Source organism: Salmo salar, chromosome 03, assembly GCF_965601325.2.
Source record: "Salmo salar chromosome 03, fSalSal1, whole genome shotgun sequence".
Taxonomy (NCBI): Eukaryota; Metazoa; Chordata; class Actinopteri; order Salmoniformes; family Salmonidae; genus Salmo; species Salmo salar.
In genome coordinates, this window is record NC_138293.1 from 74,732,501 (window position 1) to 74,760,197 (window position 27,697).

General features: G+C 48.0%; 1 protein-coding gene across 1 annotated transcript in view; it reads right to left on the reverse strand.

Annotated features, from left to right (window-relative positions):
* Positions 1-27,400, reverse strand: part of LOC145877507 (uncharacterized) — a 29,196-nt gene extending 1,796 nt beyond the window's left edge. The window contains exon 1 of the mRNA XM_082973122.1: positions 27,128-27,400. The gene's annotated coding sequence lies outside the window, so the exon portion shown is untranslated. The remainder of the gene's footprint in view (positions 1-27,127) is intronic.
* Positions 27,401-27,697: the final 297 nt, after the last annotated feature.

The following is a 27,697-nucleotide window of genomic DNA, read 5'->3' on the forward strand; positions in this document are numbered from 1 at the left end:
CATTGAAAATGGAGTGTGTGTGTGTGTGTGTGTGTGTGTGTGTGTGTGTGTGTGTGTGTGTGTGTGTGTGTGTGTGTGTGTGTGTGTGTGTGTGTGTGTATGTGTGTGTGTGTGTGTGTGTGTGTGTGTGTGTGTGTGTGTGTGTGTGTGTGTGTGTGTGTGTGTGTGTGTCTAAGATGGTTGAAAGACACAGGGAAGAGAGGGGCCACTGTGAGAAAAGATGTGTTTGACACCAGCTCCCAGGGCTGTTCCCAGAGGACAGTGAGTGACAGCAAATACCACTAGCTGTCCTCAGAGAGAATGAGAAGAGAGGAGAAGACAATATGAGAAAATGAGAAAGCAGAGTGTGGGAGAGAAGGAAGATTTTAGTATGAGAGATGGTGACACATTGTGCCAAAACAAAGCCATGGAGTACATGGAAGTACACATGACATAGGGACAAATGCACTGAGAAACACAGATATAATATTTCTCATGGTTCTTTAACCAGTGTAATATTCTGCATCTCAGCCTCCTCACTAATGAAGAGCACAGTGCAGCTGAGCTGACAGGCCACAGTAGTGTTACAGCAGAGCTGGACATCACCATACAGTAACACTGTCAGGTAGCAGAGAGGACAGAGAGACTCAGAGAGAGAGAGGGAGAACAAAATGAGGGCGGAAGACAAAGAGAAGGGGGTATAGAGACACAGGAGAGAGGAAGAGAGCAGGTTTTAAACAGAGACAGACACATGGGGAAGGGCAGAAAGAAAGAGAGCGCGAGAGAGAGCGAGAAAGAGAGAGAGAGAGAGCAAGAGACAGAGAGAGACAGAGAGAGAAAGCGAGAGAGAGATAAAGACAGAGAGAGAAAGAAAGAAACAGAGAGAGAGAGAGAGAGAGAGAGAGAGAGAAAGAAAGAAACAGAGAGAGAGAGAGAGAGAGAGAGAGAGAGAGAGAAAGAGCGAGAGAGAAAGAGTGAGAGAGAGAAAGATATTGGGGGGCTGGAGGAAGGACACAGAGATGACATCTAGGTCGGAAGCCTGTCAGAAAGCTGACTAACTAGGAAAGGTAGAAAATATAAAATATGATCCAAAAATATATTTTGCATAGTGCTGAGTAATCAGAGATAGGGAGGAGATAGAAGAATGGAGCAGATAGGGAGGAGATAGAAGAAGGGAGCAGATAGGGAGGAGAAGGTAGGACAGTATGGAACGGGGGAGTTGAATGGATAAAGAGATAAAGAGAGAGGGGAAAGACAGAGAGAGAGAGAGAGAGAGAGAGAGAGAGAGAGAGAGAGAGAGAGAGAGAGAGAGAGAGAGAAGCTCCAGGGTTGAGGGTAGAGAAATACAGAGGATTAGTTTCAATAGAGAGCTGAGGATTTGGAACAAGGAGACAAGGACTGGGAGCCAGGAGAGAGAGAGAGATCATAGTAGAAAAGCAGATAGAAAGAGGAAAGGAAAACAGCAGATCTGATTAGAGAGATGGAGAGGAGAACAAGGTAGTGGAGAGAGGACAGAGAGGATGGGAGAGACAGAGAGGGGAACAAGGCAGAGGAGAGAGGACAGAGAGGATGGGAGAGATGGAGAGGGGAACAAGGCAGAGGAGAGAGGACAGAGATGATGGGAGCGATGGAGAGGGGAACAAGGCAGAGGAGAGAGGACAGAGATGATGGGAGAGACAGAGAGGGGAACAAGGCAGAGGAGAGAGGACAGAGAGGATGGGAGAGACAGAGAGGGGAACAAGGCAGAGGAGAGAGGACAGAGAGGATGGGAGAGACAGAGAGGGGAACAAGGCAGAGAAGAGAGGACAGAGAGGATGGGAGAGACAGAGAGGATCAGGGAGGTATTGGGGAGGAGAGGCAAAGGTAGAAACAGGAGGAGAGAGGGTTGAGAGAAAAATAAAAAAGGAAGCTGAGATAGACTGTTGAAGTGGAAGACTGAGAAAGGAAGCTGAGATAGACTGTTGAAGTGGAAGACTGAGAAAGGAAGCTGAGATAGACTGTTGAAGTGGAAGACTGAGAAAGGAAGCTGAGATAGACTGTTGAAGTGGAAGACTGAGAAAGGAAGCTGAGATAGACTGTTGAAGTGGAAGACTGAGAAAGGAAGCTGAGATAGACTGTTGAAGTGGAAGACTGAGAAAGGAAGCTGAGATAGACTGTTGAAGTGGAAGACTGAGAAAGGAAGCTGAGATAGACTGTTGAAGTGGAAAGGAGTGTGAAGAAGGCAGAACAGGGAGCAGGAGGAGAAGAGACAGCAGGAGGTGGACTGGGGTGAGAGGGCAAAATAAAAGGGTTGAGGGAGGCGGAGACGAAAGGAGAAAAGTGAGCGGGTAAGTGGAGAAATGCAAGGAGAATATGTTAATTTAGTTTGAAGAGAGAAGTCATGATGAGTCACACATAATAGGCCTTAATGAATGTGCTCTGAGAGAGAAGAGACAGAACAGAGATACATAGATGAGATATTTCCTATAAGAGAGACCTCTCCCACTGCATATCTCCTCTCAACAAAGACTTCTCTTTCAGCACTCTCCTTGGAAAGCTGCAATTTAGTTAAGGGTCACGTCGTACCTTTGACTGTACTCCAGGGAGAGAGTCAGACTGACTGGACTTCCTGCTGATTGACCCTCTCTCTCCTCATCCACAGTCCATCTCTTATTGAGACGTAGTGTCAGTGAGATAAGTCAGATCCTGTGTGGTTCTTAGTGGTTCAGCAACGGTTCAAAGTTGTTCTGTGAGCCAGGATCATAACATGGGTCACACTTCCGTTAACAGATTAGATTGATTTAGTGCTTACAAGTGGTCAAAGTTCTTTACATCCACAGCCAATGTGGATCCAAAACCATGTCATCTGGTCTGTAATGTCCCACCATCATTTACCCTCCCCAATCAATCTCTCTTGTTACACCTCTCTCTCTCTCTCTCTCTCTCTCTCTCTCTATGTCTCTCTCTCTTTCAGCCTCTCTTTTACTGTATGTAGGACAAAGTGTGTATATAGATAGATATTTTCAGTGTCTCGGTCCCCAGGAAACTTCACTGGGAAACGTCCAAGGAACAGATCGCCCCACTTTCAGGCCACAAAACTGGAGCGGACCATTTCTCTCCCTCCCTCTCTAGCCCCTCCCTCTCTAACATACACACACACACACAGCCAACCATATGTGTAAACTTTGACCTTTCTGATACAGTTGCAGCATGAGTAAGGGCTAGTTGGGAGCTAATCTAATCCTTCTCTGTCAGTTCTGACCTCCGGTCTTCTGCTACAGGTCATCAAACTGTCACCCAGGAGGCCCCGCCCACAGGAGACTAAGGTTAGGTAATACTGTTATTTTCCCTACACACTGATCACACACTCTCCCTACACACTGATCACACACTCTCCCTACACAGTGATCACACACTCTCCCTACACACTGATCACACACTCTCCCTACACACTGATCACACACTCTCCCTACACACTGATCACACACTCTCCCTACACACTGATCACACACTCTCCCTACACACTGATCACACACTCTCCCTACACACTGATCACACACTCTCCCTACACAGTGATCACACACTCTCCCTACACACTGATCACACACTCTCCCTACACACTGATCACACACTCTCCCTACACAGTGATCACACACTCTCCCTACACACTGATCACACACTCTCCCTACACACTGATCACACACTCTCCCTACACACTGATCACACACTCTCCCTACACAGTGATCACACACTCTCCCTACACAGTGATCACACACTCTCCCTACACACTGATCACACACTCTCCCTACACAGTGATCACACACTCTCCCTACACACTGATCACACACTCTCCCTACACACTGATCACACACTCTCCCTACACACTGATCACACACTCTCCCTACACAGTGATCACACACTCTCCCTACACACTGATCACACACTCTCCCTACAGACAGTGATCACACACTCTTCCTACACAGTGATCACACACTCTCCCTACACACTGATCACACACTCTCCCTACAGACAGTGATCACACACTCTCCCTACAGACAGTGATCACACACTCTCCCTACACAGTGATCACACACTCTCCCTACACAGTGATCACACACTCTCCCTACACAGTGATCACACACTCTCCCTACAGACAGTGATCACACACTCTCCCTACAGACAGTGATCACACACTCTCCCTACACAGTGATCACACACTCTCCCTACACAGTGATCACACACTCTCCCTACACAGTGATCACACACTCTCCCTACAGACAGTGATCACACACTCTCCCTACACAGTGATCACACACTCTCCCTACACAGTGATCACACACTCTCCCTACACAGTGATCACACACTCTCCCTACAGACAGTGATCACACACTCTCCCTACACAGTGATCACACACTCTCCCTACACAGTGATCACACACTCTCCCTACACAGTGATCACACACTCTCCCTACACAGTGATCACACACTCTCCCTACAGACAGTGACCACACACTCTTCCTACACAGTGATCACACACTCTTCCTACACAGTGATCACACACTCTCCCTACAGACAGTGATCACACACTCTCCCTACACAGTGATCACACACTCTCCCTACAGACAGTGATCACACACCCTTCCTACACAGTGATCACACACTCTCCCTACACAGTGATCACACACTCTCCCTACACAGTGATCACACACTCTCCCTACAGACAGTGATCACACACTCTCCCTACACAGTGATCACACACTCTCCCTACAGACAGTGATCACACACTCTCCCTACAGACAGTGACCACACACTCTTCCTACACAGTGATCACACACTCTCCCTACACAGTGATCACACACTCTCCCTACAGACAGTGATCACACACTCTCCCTACAGACAGTGACCACACACTCTTCCTACACAGTGATCACACACTCTCCCTACACAGTGATCACACACTCTTCCTACACACTGATCACACACTCTCCCTACACAGTGATCACACACTCTCCCTATAGACAGTGATCACACACTCTCCCTACACAGTGATCACACACTCTCCCTACACACTGATCACACACTCTCCCTACACACTGATCACACACTCTCCCTACACAGTGATCACACACTCTCCCTACACACTGATCACACACTCTCCCTACACAGTGATCACACACTCTCCCTACACACTGATCACACACTCTCCCTACACACTGATCACACACTCTCCCTACACAGTGATCACACACTCTCCCTACACAGTGATCACACACTCTCCCTACACACTGATCACACACTCTCCCTACACAGTGATCACACACTCTCCCTACACACTGATCACACACTCTCCCTACACAGTGATCACACACTCTCCCTACACACTGATCACACACTCTCCCTACACACTGATCACACACTCTCCCTACACACTGATCACACACTCTCCCTACACACTGATCACACACTCTCCCTACACACTGATCACACACTCTCCCTACACACTGATCACACACTCTCCCTACACACTGATCACACACTCTCCCTACACACTGATCACACACTCTCCCTACACACTGATCACACACTCTCCCTACACAGTGATCACACACTCTCCCTACACACTGATCACACACTCTCCCTACACAGTGATCACACACTCTCCCTACACACTGATCACACACTCTCCCTATAGACAGTGATCACACACTCTCCCTACACACTGATCACACACTCTCCCTACAGACAGTGATCACACACTCTCCCTACAGACAGTGATCACACACTCTCCCTACACACTGATCACACACTCTCCCTACACACTGATCACACACTCTCCCTACACAGTGATCACACACTCTCCCTACACAGTGATCACACACTCTCCCTACACACTGATCACACACTCTCCCTACACACTGATCACACACTCTCCCTACACAGTGATCACACACTCTCCCTACACAGTGATCACACACTCTCCCTACACAGTGATCACACACTCTCCCTACACACTGATCACACACTCTCCCTACACAGTGATCACACACTCTCCCTACACACTGATCACACACTCTCCCTACACAGTGATCACACACTCTCCCTACACACTGATCACACACTCTTCCTACACAGTGATCACACACTCTCCCTACACAGTGATCACACACTCTCCCTACACAGTGATCACACACTCTCCCTACACACTGATCACACACTCTCCCTACAGACAGTGACCACACACTCTCCCTACACACTGATCACACACTCTCCCTACACACTGATCACACACTCTCCCTACACAGTGATCACACACTCTCCCTACACAGTGATCACACACTCTCCCTACAGACAGTGACCACACACTCTCCCTACACACTGATCACACACTCTCCCTACACACTGATCACACACTCTCCCTACACACTGATCACACACTCTCCCTACACAGTGATCACACACTCTCCCTACACACTGATCACACACTCTCCCTACACAGTGATCACACACTCTCCCTACACACTGATCACACACTCTCCCTACACAGTGATCACACACTCTCCCTACACACTGATCACACACTCTCCCTACACAGTGATCACACACTCTCCCTACACACTGATCACACACTCTCCCTACACAGTGATCACACACTCTCCCTACACACTGATCACACACTCTCCCTACACAGTGATCACACACTCTCCCTACACACTGATCACACACTCTCCCTACACAGTGATCACACACTCTCCCTACACACTGATCACACACTCTCCCTACACACTGATCACACACTCTCCCTACACAGTGATCACACACTCTCCCTACACAGTGATCACACACTCTCCCTACACACTGATCACACACTCTCCCTACACAGTGATCACACACTCTCCCTACACACTGATCACACACTCTCCCTACACACTGACCACACACTCTCCCTACACACTGATCACACACTCTCCCTACACAGTGATCACACACTCTCCCTACACAGTGATCACACACTCTCCCTACACACTGATCACACACTCTCCCTACACAGTGATCACACACTCTCCCTACACACTGATCACACACTCTCCCTACACACTGATCACACACTCTCCCTACACAGTGATCACACACTCTCCCTACACAGTGATCACACACTCTCCCTACACAGTGATCACACACTCTCCCTACACAGTGATCACACACTCTCCCTACACACTGATCACACACTCTCCCTACACAGTGATCACACACTCTCCCTACACAGTGATCACACACTCTCCCTACACACTGATCACACACTCTCCCTACACAGTGATCACACACTCTCCCTACACACTGATCACACACTCTCCCTACACACTGATCACACACTCTCCCTACACACTGATCACACACTCTCCCTACACAGTGATCACACACTCTCCCTACACACTGATCACACACTCTCCCTACAGACAGTGATCACACACTCTTCCTACACAGTGATCACACACTCTCCCTACACACTGATCACACACTCTCCCTACAGACAGTGATCACACACTCTCCCTACAGACAGTGATCACACACTCTCCCTACACAGTGATCACACACTCTCCCTACACAGTGATCACACACTCTCCCTACACAGTGATCACACACTCTCCCTACAGACAGTGATCACACACTCTCCCTACAGACAGTGATCACACACTCTCCCTACACAGTGATCACACACTCTCCCTACACAGTGATCACACACTCTCCCTACACAGTGATCACACACTCTCCCTACAGACAGTGATCACACACTCTCCCTACACAGTGATCACACACTCTCCCTACACAGTGATCACACACTCTCCCTACACAGTGATCACACACTCTCCCTACAGACAGTGATCACACACTCTCCCTACACAGTGATCACACACTCTCCCTACACAGTGATCACACACTCTCCCTACACAGTGATCACACACTCTCCCTACACAGTGATCACACACTCTCCCTACAGACAGTGACCACACACTCTTCCTACACAGTGATCACACACTCTTCCTACACAGTGATCACACACTCTCCCTACAGACAGTGATCACACACTCTCCCTACACAGTGATCACACACTCTCCCTACAGACAGTGATCACACACCCTTCCTACACAGTGATCACACACTCTCCCTACACAGTGATCACACACTCTCCCTACACAGTGATCACACACTCTCCCTACAGACAGTGATCACACACTCTCCCTACACAGTGATCACACACTCTCCCTACAGACAGTGATCACACACTCTCCCTACAGACAGTGACCACACACTCTTCCTACACAGTGATCACACACTCTCCCTACACAGTGATCACACACTCTCCCTACAGACAGTGATCACACACTCTCCCTACAGACAGTGACCACACACTCTTCCTACACAGTGATCACACACTCTCCCTACACAGTGATCACACACTCTTCCTACACACTGATCACACACTCTCCCTACACAGTGATCACACACTCTCCCTATAGACAGTGATCACACACTCTCCCTACACAGTGATCACACACTCTCCCTACACACTGATCACACACTCTCCCTACACACTGATCACACACTCTCCCTACACAGTGATCACACACTCTCCCTACACACTGATCACACACTCTCCCTACACACTGATCACACACTCTCCCTACAGACAGTGGTCACACACTTTCCCTACAGACAGTGATCACACACTCTCCCTACACAGTGATCACACACTCTCCCTACAGACAGTGATCACACACTTTCCCTACAGACAGTGATCACACACTCTCCCTACACAGTGATCAAAGAACAATGACCAAACGTTCCCTCCCACACAGTTATGTTAGAAGGAGGGAAGGTGAATATTCATAAATTACATCTCTCCTTCCAAGCATAATATCTCTGTCAGGCAACAGTAGCAGAACACATGGAAAGGATTCAGCAATTCAGCGCTTTGGGAAATCCATAAAACAATAGTGAACACCCCTACAGTACACAACTGATGGGTGGATGAAGAGAGAGAGGAAACCACAAGCTGTACCTCCTGAGGCTCAACACTGACCTCCTAGTCCATTTAGTTAGTCAGGTGGACGACTACAGTATGACAGTACATTCTGCCTGTTACCCCCACATTCAATCTAAAGATGGCACAGGAAACAGTGTGAACAGGCTCAGAGTGATGACCTCATTCACAGGCAGCCAGACAGCTCTCTCTCTCTGCTGCCTATTCCAGGAGCTCACTAATACCAGCTGCAGCTCTCTCTCACTGCTGCCTATTCCAGGAGCTCACTAATACCAGCTGCAGCTCTCTCTCACTGCTGCCTATTCCAGGAGCTCACTAATACCAGCTGCAGCTCTCTCTCACTGCTGCCTATTCCAGGAGCTCACTAACACCAGCTGCAGCTCTCTCTCTCTGCTGCCTATTCCAGGAGCTCACTAACACCAGCTGCTGCTCTCTCTCTCTGCTGCCTATTCCAGGAGCTCACTAACACCAGCTGCAGCTCTCTCTCTCTGCTGCCTATTCCAGGAGCTCACTAACACCAGCTGCAGCTCTCTCTCTCTGCTGCCTATTCCAGGAGCTCACTAACACCAGCTGCAGCTCTCCCTCGCCTGCCTATTGGTCTGGAAGCAGAGTGATGACATCACACACAGAGGCAAGTTCTCCCGCCTGCGTCCCTGCCTGACCACCCACCTGCGTCCCTGCCTGACCACCCGCCTGCGTCCCTGCCTGACCACCCACCCGCCTCCCTCCCTCCCTGGCAGGCAGCTCTAGTGAGGACCATTGTGTGGCAGTGTAGTGGAGGGGCTGATGAATTAATAAAGGGTAGTGGGTGTAGCTGTAGGGGAGGGGACTGAGGAGCAGACGAGGGGTGTGAAATATTAAAGGGAGATTCTGCTCTGCTCCAGGCCTGTACGCAGGGAACAGACACCACATAACACCCCCAGCTCTGCCCCCACAATAACACATTTGAGGGTTTCTGAGCCTGGACTCCTAAACACACGAGCCTGGGCTGGTCTAAATCTACACAAGCTATAGCCAACTGCTCCAACTATCGCTGTCATGCAGTACAGTACATGTTAGTAAGAGGAGTTGGAATCAGATCTGAAACGGACACCAGGCTGGTAGAACATGTCTCTTATCTTTGTCAGCATGAAGAACAGCTCCATCAGCTAAGTACAGGTTGTGATGTCATCCCACTGGGACTGGCCCGGAGCAGTGTGTGTGTGATGAGCAGGCATCTGTTTCAGACAGTCTAACCAGCCTGGTGTTATGTGCTGTCTGTAATGAAACACCTGTAACTAGGGACCAGGGATTACACAACAGACTCATAGTCAGAGACAGAAATGGACAGACAGTAAAATACTAATTGAAGAGCAGAGCAGAGAGCTGGGGTGCGTTGCAAATTTCACCCTGTTTCCTTCCTAGTGCACTACTGTCGACCAGAGCCCTATGGGCCCTATGGTCCCTGGTCAAAAGTAGTGCACTATATATGGAATAGGGTGCCACTGGGGCACAGTAGGCTGGACAGAGCTGTCATTGAGTGGGATGGGGTTACTTGACAGTTATTTGCGGTGGGTTTGACAGCTCCCTACAGTACTAGTGGCTGATTCAGCGGTTTGCACTGTTCGGTGGTATAGAGCCGTTGGGAGGCTTTTCAACAGATAAGAAAAGTCCAGATTTAAAAAAAAGTCTGTGTCTGCTTTTGAATGAATAAAGACATCCTCAACTGGTATACAGAGCTATAGTTTCATTTAGTCTGAGACTAGAACAAATACAATTCAGTAATGATTTTCCTAATATCTCAGATATTTATCACTTATACATCTTCTATGACATGTTAACATCCTGGTCCTTAAACAAAAGGTCTGTGTTGAGACTAGTTTAATCCCATACGACTCCGATACCTTTGCTCTAGTGAATGACTTCCATCAGGATGTGTCCTTAGATAGGTTAGAGATGACTAGTGACATAAGTGATGAGGGAAGACAGAGAGCTGAATGACTTCCATCAGGATGTGTCCTTAGATAGGTTAGAGGTGACAAGTGACAGATAAGTGATGAGGGAAGACAGAGAGCTGAATGACTGAACGATGCTGATTAGATCTGACTCCATAAACTCCCCCATGTAGGGAGACACAGCTTCATGTATAGTGTCCTAACCTGTTTTATGTAGGCCAATCAATATGGATTCACATTCAATTACTTTTGTCGCTCCTTTGCTTTACTCACCTCTGTTTTGCTCTCTCTCTCTCTCTCTCTCTGTTGTCTTTTCAATCTCCACCTTTTTATATATCCCATCTATCCTCCTATCTGTCAACTATGTGCCACTTTTTATATCAGTTTCTCTCCATTCTCCTTCTCCATCCTCTCCTCTCCTCTACTCTCCATCCTTTTCATTCACACCTCAACTTCACCTCTTAATTGTGTTTGTGTTTTAAATCATTTAATATGCTGGAAAAGCAGAAAGCGCACGTTAATTTTTCTCTTTGTTGAATTATGCCTGCAAACTGTCCCAAATCAGCACGGTAGTTCTGAAAACGGAGGGGGGGGTATGTTGAAATACACAGCATGTGACATCATATAACCATATTATGGGTTATATGATGGGCATGCAATGTGTGTGTGTCTACTTTTCTAAAGAAAACTTTCAAAATAGGAAACCTTTAGCAGCAAGGAGAAGTAATAATCCTGATGCATGTGTGTTCAGTGTGTGTCTCCTATGAGCACTCTGTCAGGCAGCTACGTCCTCAGCTGTTAGATCTTATGAGCACTCTGTCAGGCAGCTACGTCCTCAGCTGTTAGATCTTATAAGCACTCTGCCAGGCAGCTACGTCCTCAGCTGTTAGATCTTATGAGCACTCTGCCAGGCAGCTACGTCCTCAGCTGTTAGATCTTATGAGCACTCTGTCAGGCAGCTACGTCCTCAGCTGTTAGATCTTATGAGCACTCTGTCAGGCAGCTACGTCCTCAGCTGTTAGATCTTATGAGCACTCTGCCAGGCAGCTACGTCCTCAGCTGTTAGATCTTATGAGCACTCTGTCAGGCAGCTACGTCCTCAGCTGTTAGATCTTATGAGCACTCTGTCAGGCAGCTACGTCCTCAGCTGTTAGATCTTATGAGCACTCTGCCAGGCAGCTACGTCCTCAGCTGTTAGATCTTATGAGCACTCTGCCAGGCAGCTACGTCCTCAGCTGTTAGATCTTATGAGCACTCTGTCAGGCAGCTACGTCCTCAGCTGTTAGATCTTATGAGCACTCTGCCAGGCAGCTACGTCCTCAGCTGTTAGATCTTATGAGCACTCTGTCAGGCAGCTACGTCCTCAGCTGTTAGATCTTATGAGCACTCTGTCAGGCAGCTACGTCCTCAGCTGTTAGATCTTATGAGCACTCTGTCAGGCAGCTACGTCCCTCAGCTGTTAGATCTTATGAGCACTCTGCCAGGCAGCTACGTCCTCAGCTGTTAGATCTTATGAGCACTCTGCCAGGCAGCTACGTCCTCAGCTGTTAGATCTTATGAGCACTCTGTCAGGCAGCTACGTCCTCAGCTGTTAGATCTTATGAGCACTCTGCCAGGCAGCTACGTCCTCAGCTGTTAGATCTTATGAGCACTCTGCCAGGCAGCTACGTCCTCAGCTGTTAGATCTTATGAGCACTCTGTCAGGCAGCTACGTCCTCAGCTGTTAGATCTTATGAGCACTCTGCCAGGCAGCTACGTCCTCAGCTGTTAGATCTTATGAGCACTCTGTCAGGCAGCTACGTCCTCAGCTGTTAGATCTTATGAGCACTCTGTCAGGCAGCTACGTCCTCAGCTGTTAGATCTTATGAGCACTCTGCCAGGCAGCTACGTCCTCAGCTGTTAGATCTTATGAGCACTCTGTCAGGCAGCTACGTCCTCAGCTGTTAGATCTGTGCAGTAGTCCTACATTCCTGGTACACTTAACGCCTGCATGTGGAGAGGATATCTCATACATCATTCCCAATCATACTGCCACAGCCACAGCCCCTCCACTGTTACTATAAATACTGCCACAGCACAGCCCCTCCACTGTTACTATAAATACTGCCACAGCACAGCCCCTCCACTGTTACTATAAATACTGCCACAGCCCCTCCACTGTTACTATAAATACTGCCACAGCACAGCCCCTCCACTGTTACTATAAATACTGCCACAGCCCCTCCACTGTTACTATAAATACTGCCACAGCACAGCCCCTCCACTGTTACTATAAATACTGCCACAGCCCCTCCACTGTTACTATAAATACTGCCACAGCACAGCCCCTCCACTGTTACTATAAATACTGCCACAGCCCCTCCACTGTTACTATAAATACTGCAACAGCCCCTCCACTGTTACTATAAATACTGCCACAGCACAGCCCCTCCACTGTTACTATAAATACTGCCACAGCCCCTCCACTGTTACTATAAATACTGCCACAGCACAGCCCCTCCACTGTTACTATAAATACTGCCACAGCCACAGCCCCTCCACTGTTACTATAAATACTGCCACAGCCCCTCCACTGTTACTATAAATACTGCCACAGCCCCTCCACTGTTACTATAAATACTGCCACAGCCCCTCCACTGTTACTATAAATACTGCAACAGCCCCTCCACTGTTACTATAAATACTGCCACAGCACAGCCCCTCCACTGTTACTATAAATACTGCCACAGCCCCTCCACTGTTACTATAAATACTGCCACAGCCCCTCCACTGTTACTATAAATACTGCAACAGCCCCTCCACTGTTACTATAAATACTGCCACAGCACAGCCCCTCCACTGTTACTATAAATACTGCCACAGCCCCTCCACTGTTACTATAAATACTGCCACAGCACAGCCCCTCCACTGTTACTATAAATACTGCCACAGCCACAGCCCCTCCACTGTTACTATAAATACTGCAACAGCCCCTCCACTGTTACTATAAATACTGCCACAGCACAGCCCCTCCACTGTTACTATAAATACTGCCACAGCACAGCCCCTCCACTGTTACTATAAATACTGCCACAGCCCCTCCACTGTTACTATAAATACTGCCACAGCCCCTCCACTGTTACTATAAATACTGCCAGCACAGCCCCTCCACTGTTACTATAAATACTGCCACAGCACAGCCCCTCCACTGTTACTATAAATACTGCCACAGCCCCTCCACTGTTACTATAAATACTGCCACAGCACAGCCCCTCCACTGTTACTATAAATACTGCCACAGCACAGCCCCTCCACTGTTACTATAAAATACTGCCACACAGCCCCTCCACTGTTACTATAAATACTGCCACAGCACAGCCCCTCCACTGTTACTATAAATACTGCCACAGCCACAGCCCCTCCACTGTTACTATAAATACTGCCACAGCCCCTCCACTGTTACTATAAATACTGCCACAGCCCCTCCACTGTTACTATAAATACTGCCACAGCACAGCCCCTCCACTGTTACTATAAATACTGCCACAGCACAGCCCCTCCACTGTTACTATAAATACTGCCAACAGCCCCTCCACTGTTACTATAAATACTGCCACAGCACAGCCCCTCCACTGTTACTATAAATACTGCCACAGCCACAGCCCCTCCACTGTTACTATAAATACTGCCAACAGCCCCTCCACTGTTACTATAAATACTGCTACAGCCCCTCCACTGTTACTATAAATACTGCCACAGCCCCTCCACTGTTACTATAAATACTGCCACAGCCCCTCCACTGTTACTATAAATACTGCCACAGCCCCTCCACTGTTACTATAAATACTGCCACAGCCCCTCCACTGTTAGTACAAATACTGCCACAGCACAGCCCCTCCACTGTTACTATAAATACTGCCACAGCCCCTCCACTGTTACTATAAATACTGCAACAGCCCCTCCACTGATACTATAAATACTGCCACAGCCCCTCCACTGTTACTATAAATACTGCCACAGCCCCTCCACTGTTACTATAAATATTGCCACAGCCCCTCCACTGTTACTATAAATACTGCAACAGCCCCTCCACTGATACTATAAATACTGCCACAGCCCCCTCCACTGTTACTATAAATACTGCCACAGCCCCCTCCACTGTTACTATAAATACTGCCACAGCCCCTCCACTGTTACTATAAATACTGCCACAGCACAGCCCCTCCACTGTTACTATAAATACTGCCACAGCCCCTCCACTGTTACTATAAATACTGCCACAGCCACAGCCCCTCCACTGTTACTATAAATACTGCCACAGCACAGCCCCTCCACTGTTACTATAAATACTGCCACAGCCACAGCCCCTCCACTGTTACTATAAATACTGCCACAGCCCCTCCACTGTTACTATAAATACTGCCACAGCCCCTCCACTGTTACTATAAATACTGCCACAGCCCCTCCACTGTTACTATAAATACTGCCACAGCACAGCCCCTCCACTGTTACTATAAATACTGCCACAGCCCCTCCACTGTTACTATAAATACTGCCACAGCCCCTCCACTGATACTATAAATACTGCCACAGCCCCTCCACTGTTACTATAAATACAGCCACAGCCCCTCCACTGTTACTATAAATACTGCCACAGCCACAGCCCCTCCACTGTTACTATAAATACTGCCACAGCACAGCCCCTCCACTGTTACTATAAATACTGCCACAGCCCCTCCACTGTTACTATAAATACTGCCACAGCCCCTCCACTGTTACTATAAATACTGCCACAGCCACAGCCCCTCCACTGTTACTATAAATACTGCCACAGCCCCTCCACTGTTACTATAAATACTGCCACACCACAGCCCCTCCACTGTTACTATAAATACTGCCACAGCACAGCCCCTCCACTGTTACTATAAATACTGCCACAGCCCCTCCACTGTTACTATAAATAGCCTTCCCTGTAGCTCAGTTGGTAGAGCATGGTGTTTGCAACACCAGGGTTGTGGGTTCGATTCCCACGGGGGGCCAGCAAAAAAAAATGTATGAAATTGTATGAAATGTATGCATTCACTACTGTAAGTCGCTCTGGATAAGAGCGTCTGCTAAATGACTAAAATGTAAATGTAAAATGTAAATACTGCCACAGCCCCTCCACTGTTACTATAAATACTGCCACAGCCACAGCCCCTCCACTGTTACTATAAATACTGCCACAGCCACAGCCCCTCCACTGTTACTATAAATACTGCCACAGCACAGCCCCTCCACTGTTACTATAAATACTGCCACAGCCACAGCCCCTCCACTGTTACTATAAATACTGCCACAGCACAGCCCCTCCACTGTTACTATAAATACTGCCACAGCCCCTCCACTGTTACTATAAATACTGCCACAGCACAGCCCCTCCACTGTTACTATAAATACTGCCACAGCCCCTCCACTGTTACTATAAATACTGCCACAGCCCCTCCACTGTTACTATAAATACTGCCACAGCCCCTCCACTGTTACTATAAATACTGCCACAGCACAGCCCCTCCACTGTTACTATAAATACTGCCACAGCCCCTCCACTGTTACTATAAATACTGCCACAGCCCCTCCACTGTTACTATAAATACAGCCACAGCCACAGCCCTCCACTGTTACTATAAATACTGCCACAGCCACAGCCCCTCCACTGTTACTATAAATACTGCCACAGCACAGCCCCTCCACTGTTACTATAAATACTGCCACAGCCACAGCCCCTCCACTGTTACTATAAATACTGCAACAGCCCCTCCACTGTTACTATAAATACTGCCACAGCCCCTCCACTGTTACTATAAATACTGCCACAGCCCCTCTACTGTTACTATAAATACTGCCAGCAGCGCATCTATTACTAACGTACAATGCCGCCCCAACCAATCCGGCCCGCACACCACAAATTCATCATCACTGCTAAACTTTATAAGCCTCTGCCACCACTAGTTCTTAACCCACGGCCGACACACACACACACACACACACACACACACACACACACACACACACACTGACACTAGCAGCTCTGACCAAGGACAAGAGTTCACTGATGATGAGGCGGTGGGAAAGCCAATAGATTTAATGACTAACTAAATGATGATGTCATATCCTCATCTGAACATATTGGGATTTGAGGGCACCACAACTGCCAGCTGTCAGTCAGGAAGCTCCACTATAAGGTCTGACAGAGGTTCTAGTATGGAGTATTTGATTTTTTTTTTATTTTGAGTGACAATGGGGGCACCCCCTGTAGAGGCTGACAGAAGCTATGCTGACACGTAGCTTCATCGCTGTAAAGTGTAAGTCCTGACACACACAGAGTGTACTGACTGTATGGGAAGTAGCCTAGTAGCATCGCTAGCTCCACCACAGGCCTCTATCAACTTACCTGGTAAAATAAGGGTACGCATTAAACAGGAAGAATCAAGCTGTCCTCATTGTAATGATCCAAAGAGGCTGCTGATCCTGCTGTTAGTGCTCTTTACGGCCCTCCGCCCCCCTGCCTTAGGCTGTGATCACCGTCCCGGGCTGGGCCAGCTTCTCCAAGCATCTGCTTCTAGAAATAGCTCCACTTTGATGATGCAGTGGTGACTGCTGGGCAAACTTGCATCCCGCTCTTTCCCACCCCGCCTCCCGATGGCACAATTAGCACTAATAAAATCCCAGCCAATCCTGGCTGCAAGGGAGACTCTGGCCAATGCCTCCCTCTAATTGCTATGAATGGGATCATTGCAATGCACCAGATGTGTGGCTGAGATTGGGTGGGTGGTATGAGTAGTGATAACTGCACCACGAGGGAGGGAGAGAGAGGGAGAGAGAGAGAGAGAGAGAGAGAGAGAGAGAGAGAGAGAGAGAGAGAGAGAGAGAGAGAGAGAGAGAGAGAGAGAGAGAGAGAGAGAGAGAGAGAGAGAGAGAGAGAGAGAGAGAGAGAGAGAGAGAGAGAGAGAGAGAGAGAGAGAGAGAGAGAGAGAGAGAGAGAGAGAGAGAGAGAGAGAGAGAGAGAGAGAGAGAGAAAGAGAGACAGAGAGAGAGAGAGAGAGAGAGAGAGAGAGAGAGAGAGAGAGAGAGAGAGAGAGAGAGAGAGAGAGAGCAGAGAGAGAGAGAGAGAGAGAGAGAGAGAGAGAGAGAGAGAGAGACAGAGAGAGGGATGCAGGCGAGGGGTTCCCCAGGGAGAAACAGGCTGGTTAGCTTGGCCCTGTCCTACACTGGAAGTGACACAGACACAGGTGTGAAGCAACTAAACCCATGTCCACTCTTCCCTTAACAGAGTGGCAGACGACAGACACCATGGTGTTATTTCTGAACATAACCACCCCAGTGCTAGACAGACAGTAGTACTCATGGGTCATTTATCTTTGTGTCCGTCCCCTCTTGCAAATCCCGAATAATACATTTTCTCTGTGAACAGGCGGCAATTGTCTGCAGTTAAATCTGGCTTGAGTAAGGTGTGCTGGTCTGTGTGCTCAGTGATGACAGCTTTTGGCCTGAAAGCATCTGGTCTTTCAGGTATCTGACATTTCCACTCTCTCAATGACTTCTCAAGTTGAAGTGTCTTAAAAACCCCACCACTGGACCTGAGAAAAAGACAAGCAAAACCACAGATGGAAATGGGTAAAAGCACAGAGAGAGAGAGAGGAGGTATCAGGAATCAGGAGGAGAGAGAGAGGAGGTATCAGGAATCAGGAGGAGAGAGAGGAGGGATCAGGAATCAGGAGTAGAGAGAGGAGGTATCAGGAATCAGGAGGAGAGAGAGGAGGTATCAGGAATCAGGTGGAGAGAGAGGAGGGATCAGGAATCAGGAGGAGAGAGAGGAGGTATCAGGAATCAGGAGGAGAGAGAGGAGGTATCAGGAATCAGGAGGAGAGAGAGGAGGTATCAGGAATCAGGTGGAGAGAGAGGAGGGATCAGGAATCAGGAGGAGAGAGAGGAGGTATCAGGAATCAGGAGGAGAGAGAGGAGGTATCAGGAATCAGGAGGAGAGAGAGGAGGTATCAGGAATCAGGAGGAGAGGAGGAGGTATCAGGAATCAGGTGGAGAGAGAGGAGGGATCAGGAATCAGGAGAGAGAGAGGAGGTATCAGGAATCAGGAGGAGAGAGAGGAGGTATCAGGAATCAGGAGGAGAGAGAGGAGGTATCAGGAGGAGAGAGAGGAGGTATCAGGAATCAGGAGGAGAGAGAGGAGGTATCAGGAATCAGGAGGAGAGAGAGGAGGTATCAGGAATCAGGAGGAGAGAGAGAGGAGGTATCAGGAATCAGGAGGAGAGAGGGAGGTATCAGGAATCAGGAGGAGAGAGAGAGGAGGTATCAGGAATCAGGAGGAGAGAGAGGAAGATAGGAAGAGAGAAAGGACGATACTGAAGTAGGACAGAGCACAAGGGAGGCTGTCTGTCCCAGATCAGTCGTTTACCGCGGGCAGGAGGAGAAGAGAGGAAGAGAGAGAGAGTAAACGAGTGGGCTAAATCTGGAGTTATGAACTATCCCCCCAGAGCAACATAGCAAATACTGAAGAGGAAGTCATCCTGCAATCTCTGCACTTGAACAAACACACCAGGAGGAGAGAGAGGCAGGAGGGCAACACGGAACAATGTCTTATTGAGTGTGAGGGGGTGAGAGGCCATGAAAGGAGGGACAGACCAGAACAGAGATGAAGGAAAGGAAGACCAGATGTAGTAAGCATCACGTTTCTCCTCGAAAAGACATCTGAAAGAGCATTACCTGCATTGATCTGTCTAAACAACATGGACTACAGTAAGGTAACTCAAAACCTCCTTGTTCAAGGCAGGTAAGCAGATGCCTGTAGAGAGTGAACGTAAACATTACATAAGCAAAATTACATTCAAACACATTTCTGAGAGATATTGAAACATCTGGCATCTTTAATCCATGTAAAGAGATATGATCCTCAGTGGATGTGTTAACCATGTGTTGCCGCTGTGTCAAGTCTGACACATTTCAGAACAGAGTTCAATGATTGGTATTTCCCTGCCAACGCAGGCTGAATATTAAGTCAGTGACTCAGAAAAACAGTGGCTCATCAGAAGCCTTTACAGGACCTCCACTGCCTTCATGGCAACAGAAATAGACATGACAGCCATGTCCATTAGCTGCTTGGTTACTCAGTGAATTCATCAGTCTATTGACTGCCATCTCTACATCAGTTGTTGGTCCCACTGGAGTCCCTTTGGCTACCATCCAGCTCCCTGAGGTAAACCCTTACCTACCAGCCTGGCTGAGCCTGTCCTGCCCTGCCTCCAGTCCTGAAGTGCCTCTCCTACTCTGCCTCCCTGCCTCCAGTCCTGAGGTGCCTCTCCTACTCTGTCTCCCCTGCCTCCAGTCCTGAGGTGCCTCTCCTACTCTGTCTCTCTGCCTCCAGTCCTGAGGTGACTATCCTACCCTGTCTCCCTGCCTCCAGTCCTGAGGTGCCTCTCCTACCCTGTCTCCCTGCCTCTAGTCCTGAGGTGCCTCTCCTACTCTGTCTCCCTGCCTCCAGTCCTGAGGTGCCTCTCCTACTCTGTCTCCCTGCCTCCAGTCCTGAGGTGCCTCTCCTACTCTGTCTCTCTGCCTCCAGTCCTGAGGTGCCTCTCCTACCCTGTCTCCCTGCCTCCAGTCCTGAGGTGCCTCTCCTACTCTGCCTCCCTGCCTCCAGTCCTGAGGTGCCTCTCCTACCCTGCCTCCCTGCCTCCAGTCCTGAGGTGCCTCTCCTACTCTGCCTCCCTGCCTCCAGTCCTGAGGTGCCTCTCCTACCCTGCCTCCCTGCCTCCAGTCCTGAGGTGCCTCTCCTACCCTGTCTCCTGTCCTGTATGCTGCCTCTGAACCAGCCTTGTCTTTCTCTACCCTTACCCTGGCCTTCCCAGTGATATTGATAGCCTTTGATAGCGTTTTATGGTCATAATCTACTCAAAACTTCAACGCAGCCAACCAGAAGAGGGTGGACTCCCCTCTCGAGCCTCCATCTTCTCAAGGGTTCTTCCTAGATTTTTGACTTGGCTACTATCGACCTGGCTTTCTCAATTGCTTGATAATTAATGGTCAGTTGGTCAAACGATCAGGTTGCAGATGAGTGAAGTCCTGGTCTGTGGGTGACTTGATCAGTATGAGCATGATGTTTGACAGTCATTGAGTCACTGTTCGTCACAATATAAATGGCTCAGTTTGTCTGCCAATCAATATGAGTGTGTGTAGCTGTGTGTATAATTCATCTAGTGCTGAGTAGTGAGTGTGTAGGTGGTAAGTACAGTCACACCCCTACCTGATAAAAGTATTTCAGCTTAGCATATTGACGTCATGGCATGAGAGGACCACTTGAGGAACAAAGACATTGTCAGGACGGAATTCCCACACACTGACACACAGTCAGCAGGGAGCAGCACCGACACTGGGCTATACATCATGAACACTGACACACAGTCAGCAGGGAGCAGCACCGACACTGGGCTCTACGTCAGGAACACTGACACACAGTCAGCAGGGAGCAGCACCGACACTGGGCTCTACGTCAGGAACACTGACACACAGTCAGCAGGGAGCAGCACCGACACTGGGCTCTACGTCAGGAACACTGACACACAGTCAGCAGGGAGCAGCACCGACACTGGGCTCTACGTCAGGAACACTGACACACAGTCAGCAGGGAGCAGCACCGACACTGGGCTCTACGTCAGGAACACTGACACACAGTCAGCAGGGAGCAGCACCGACACTGGGCTCTACGTCAGGAACACTGACACACAGTCAGCAGGGAGCAGCACCGACACTGGGCTCTACGTCAGGAACACTGACACACAGTCAGCAGGGAGCAGCACCGACACTGGGCTCTACGTCAGGAACACTGACACACAGTCAGCAGGGAGCAGCACCGACACTGGGCTCTACGTCAGGAACACTGACACACAGTCAGCAGGGAGCAGCACCGACACTGGGCTCTACGTCAGGAACACTGACACACAGTCAGCAGGGAGCAGCACCGACACTGGGCTCTACGTCAGGAACACTGACACACAGTCAGCAGGGAGCAGCACCGACACTGGGCTCTACATCAGGAACACTGACACACAGTCAGCAGGGAGCAGCACCGACACTGGGCTCTACGTCAGGAACACTTGAAGATATTCTCCGGAACTTTGGCGACTAAGTATTTTTAAACCTCCTGCTTTGGGCTGGATGTGTCATCACATGCATAATCTATGAGCATAATTTCTGTACGAAATCCCTCGTTTGAAAGCAACAGTTTTGCTGGAAGCAGTGCTGTGCCATTTTCCCTACGTGGGTCGGCCCCCTAAGCAATTCCAGTTCAACCAACGAGCTTCAGCCCCTCGCCATATGAGTGACAGCTAGCAAGATGCACATGATGCATCCACAGCAGAGCGAGAGAGAGAGGTAGCTATGACGTGGTGCACAAATCTGCACATATGTGATGTAGTACGCAATTTTAGGGGTCCACTTTTGGCTTGTGAGTGCTACTTTCAGAACTACTGGCTAAAAAGTATACAAAAGTACAGGAGAACCCTTTTAACATTTCCATGTTAGTCATTTAGCAGATGCTCGTATCCAGAGCGACTTACAGGAGTAATTAGGTTTAAGTAACTTGCTAAAGGGCACGTTGACTGATTTTTCACCTAGTCACCTCGGGGATTCGAATCAGTGACCTTTCGGTTACTGGCCCAACATTCTTCACTGCTAGGCTACCCAGCAATACATCCTTGTATCAAACACACACTCAGAAATACACACACATACTGTACAGTAGTGAGAGTTGAGAGAGAAAGGCAGAGGAGAAGTTTCTACATGTTGGGCAAAGGAATGTCAGTGTCATTCCAGTTTTGTGATTTGTCAATCGCTCTCACCATTGAGGCTAATTTTAGATCTCCCTTTGTGTGCCTCTGTCTGATTATCCACTCTGTCATCCTCTCATCTCTCTCGCCACCCGCCCGCAGCTAATGTGCACATATAAAACACCAACAGAGTGTGTGTGTGTGTGTGCGTGTGTGTGTGTGTGTGTGTGTGTGTGTGTGTGTGTGTGTGTGTGTGCCTGCGCATGGCGTCTGTGTCCAAATATCTTCCCTAAATCTGGTCCCAATCAATAGTTGAATCAACAGTGTAACTTTCTCTTCTGCTTTATTAAGTACAGGCTCCCTCCCTCCCTCCCTTTCTCTCAGCCTCTTGCTGCATCATCAAGGCTTGTGTGTAATTAAATGTGCCCACTACAATGACCCATCAACACCCAGTGATCAGTGTTCCCGCCAATGGCTGATATGATGGAGGAAGAACATCAGACAAAGACATCTATAGAAAGACTCAGATAAATACAGGGACAGAGCAGACCAACCGTGTGCTTCCATCTGAAGAAGGTCCTTATAATACAACCTTATAATAATCCTTATAATAATACAACCTTATAATAATACAACCTTATAATAATACAACCTTATAATAATCCTTACAATAATACAACCTTATAATAATCTTTATAATAATACAACCTTATAATAATACAACCTTATAATAATACAACCTTATAATAATCCTTACAATAATACAGCCTTATAATAATACAACCTTATAATAATCCTTATAATAATACAGCCTTATAATAATGCAGCCTTATAATAATAATCCTTATAATAATACAGCCTTATAATAATGCAGCCTTATAATAATACAGCCTTATAATAATATAGCCTTATAATAATACAGCCTTATAATAACATAGCCTTATAATAATGCAGCCTTATAATAATGCAGCCTTATAATAATACAGCCTTATAATAATACAGCCTTATAATAATATAGCCTTATAATATCTCACCACGTCACACTTCTTCCATATTCAGCTCTACAAACTCTTCTCACAAGGACCCAGGTAAATCACCTGTGTGTGTGTGTGTGTGTGTGTGTGTGTGTGTGTGTGTGTGTGTGTGTGTGTGTGTGTGTGTGTGTGTAGAGTAGGCCCCTATGGGTATATGCAGGCACATGTGGAAGTTCATTCAGATGAAAGTGCATACACCTTTAAATGCACAGCAAAGTGCACAGTAGTGTATGTGCATATGGATGTATATGGATGTATGGATGTATCTAAATGTCTACGTGCATGTTGGAATACGTGGACAGGTGTATCTGTGTGGCAGATCATATGTGGTAGTTCTACCCATGCAGTGTTCCACTGGCATCATGACATCATGACTACGTGGTAGTTCTACCCATACAGTGTTCCACTGGCATCATGACTTCATGACTACGTGGTAGTTCTACCCATACAGTGTTCCACTGGCATCATGACATCATGACTACGTTGTAGTTCTACCCATACAGTGTTCCACTGGCATCATGACATCATGACTACGTTGTAGTTCTACCCATACAGTGTTCCACTGGCATCATGACATCATGACTACGTGGTAGTTCTACCCATGCTGTGTTCCACTGGCATCATGACATCATGACTACGTTGTAGTTCTACCCATACAGTGTTCCACTGGCATCATGACATCATTGACTACGTGGTAGTTCTACCCATACAGTGTTCCACTGGCATCATGACATCATGACTACGTGGTAGTTCTACCCATGCTGTGTTCCACTGGCATCATGACATCATGACTACGTTGTAGTTCTACCCATACAGTGTTCCACTGGCATCATGACATCATGACTACGTGGTAGTTCTACCCATACAGTGTTCCACTGGCATCATGACATCATTGACTACGTGGTAGTTCTACCCATACAGTGTTCCACTGGCATCATGACATCATGACTACGTGGTAATTCTACCCATGCTGTGTTCCACTGGCATCATGACATCATGACTACGTTGTAGTTCTACCCATACAGTGTTCCACTGGCATCATGACATCATGACTACGTGGTAGTTCTACCCATACAGTGTTCCACTGGCATCATGACTACGTTGTAGTTCTACCCATACAGTGTTCCACTGGCATCATGACATCATTGACTACGTGGTAGTTCTACCCATACAGTGTTCCACTGGCATCATGACATCATTGACTACGTGGTAGTTCTACCCATGCAGTGTTCCACTGGCATCATGACTTCATTGACTACATGGTAGTTCTACCCATGCAGTGTTCCACTGGCATCATGACTTCATTGACTACGTGGTAGTTCTACCCATACAGTGTTCCACTGGCATCATGACATCATTGACTACGTGGTAGTTCTACCCATACAGTGTTCCACTGGCATCATGACATCATGACTACGTGGTAGTTCTACCCATGCAGTGTTCCACTGGCATCATGACATCATTGACTACGTGGTAGTTCTACCCATACAGTGTTCCACTGGCATCATGACATCATTGACTACGTGGTAGTTCTACCCATACAGTGTTCCACTGGCATCATGACATCATTGACTACGTGGTAGTTCTACCCATGCAGTGTTCCACTGGCATCATGACATCATTGACTACGTGGTAGTTCTACCCATACAGTGTTCCACTGGCATCATGACATCATTGACTACGTGGTAGTTCTACCCATACAGTGTTCCACTGGCGTCATGACATCATTGACTACGTGGTAGTTCTACCCATGCAGTGTTCCACTGGCATCATGACATCATTGACTACGTGGTAGTTCTACCCATACAGTGTTCCACTGGCATCATGACATCATTGACTACGTGGTAGTTCTACCCATACAGTGTTCCACTGGCATCATGACATCATTGACTACGTGGTAGTTCTACCCATGCAGTGTTCCACTGGCATCATGACATCATGACTACGTGGTAGTTCTACCCATGCAGTGTTCCACTGGCATCATGACTACGTGGTAGTTCTACCCATACAGTGTTCCACTGGCATCATGACATCATTGACTACGTGGTAGTTCTACCCATGCAGTGTTCCACTGGCATCATGACATCATTGACTACGTGGTAGATCTACCCATGCAGTGTTCCACTGGCATCATGACATCATTGACTACGTGGTAGTTCTACCCATGCAGTGTTCCACTGGCATCATGACATCATTGACTACGTGGTAGTTCTACCCATACAGTGTTCCACTGGCATCATGACATCATGACTACGTGGTAGTTCTACCCATGCAGTGTTCCACTGGCATCATGACTACGTGGTAGTTCTACCCATACAGTGTTCCACTGGCATCATGACATCATTGACTACGTGGTAGTTCTACCCATACAGTGTTCCACTGGCATCATGACATCATTGACTACGTGGTAGTTCTACCCATACAGTGTTCCACTGGCATCATGACATCATGACTACGTGGTAGTTCTACCCATACAGTGTTCCACTGGCATCATGACATCATTGACTACGTGGTAGTTCTACCCATATAGTGTTCCACTGGCATCATGACATCATTGACTACGTGGTAGTTCTACCCATACAGTGTTCCACTGGCATCATGACATCATGACTATGTGGTAGTTCTACCCATACAGTGTTCCACTGGCATCATGACATCATTGACTACGTGGTTTCAAATGGTTGTTAGTCTTCTGATGTGAGTACCAATCACATTCACCAGCAGCCTTGACTGTGCAGCAGTCCATCACCGTCCCTGCATGGGTACAACAGCCTTCAGTAGACTAATGCATGCCAATGGATGTGGGTGGGTGTGTAAATAACACCTCGCTGATGCCTTGTACTGAACACCCCTTCCAGTGGGACTGCCTACACAAATTGCCATCTCAAGCCAATCCTACCTTTGTGTCCATCACTGAACTACATCTAGAAAAGGTCCCACTTTCTCTTTCCGTCTCTTTTTCCATCTGAGAAGGTGTGATATATGTACTGCTATCAGAGAGTATTCTGCTGCCAAAATGTCAATGTTGCCCAACTCTCCCTTCTGTCCTCTGCCTTCTCACCACCTCCTCCTCCTTTATCTCTCTGTCATCTTGTTCTGTCATGTATCTTCTCTCTGCACGGTATTTGCCTGTGTATCTTCCTCTAGTCACAGCATTGATATGACTCTCCGTCAACCCACGTGACCAATGAATTAGACACATTTCACATCAACGCCGTAACTTGAATAAACACCCCGCAACCAGAACTCCCTCTAACCCTCTCCATTCTTTCCTGAGACTATCCCTGCTCTCTTCTGCTTGCCTTGCAATATTCCCCCATGCACCTCTCTCTGTCTCCCTCGGATGCAGAAAAAGAGCTTCACTTACTGTTCTTCTTCTGTTGCACTTGATTCACAGATCCCTCCTTTGGAAATGGAGAGAGTGACAGAAGTGGTGGAGGGAGGGAGGGAGGGAGGGGGGATCCACACACAAAAACAAGGAGAGAGTAGGCAGCACAAAATAAAAATTAAAAAAGGAATGGGAGAAGAGGAAAATTCACCGCTGATAGTGAGGCCTTTGAAAATCACATTTTACGTGGTGTCCGGTTTCTGTGTGTGCTGTGGGGCGATGCATATTCTCCATGTCGGTCTTCTAGCACCAGGCAGCACAGCCCAGTAGTAACACTTCTATTTCCTCAGTCCTGAAAATGTCCCTCTCGCTCTCCCTCTCTCTCCCTCTCTCTCTTCCCCTCTAGCACGTTCAAACAGCCCAATCTCTCTCTCACTTTCATCTGGTTGGTTGGTTTACTTCCCTCGATCCCCCTCCCATACCTGTGTCTCTCTCGCTCTCTAGTGCTCTCGCCCCTCCCCCTCATCCTCTCCTCCAAGTCTCCCTCTCTCTCGCCTCCACCAGCACCCAGATACAGGGCACACCCCTCCCTCTCTTTCACTCTCTCTC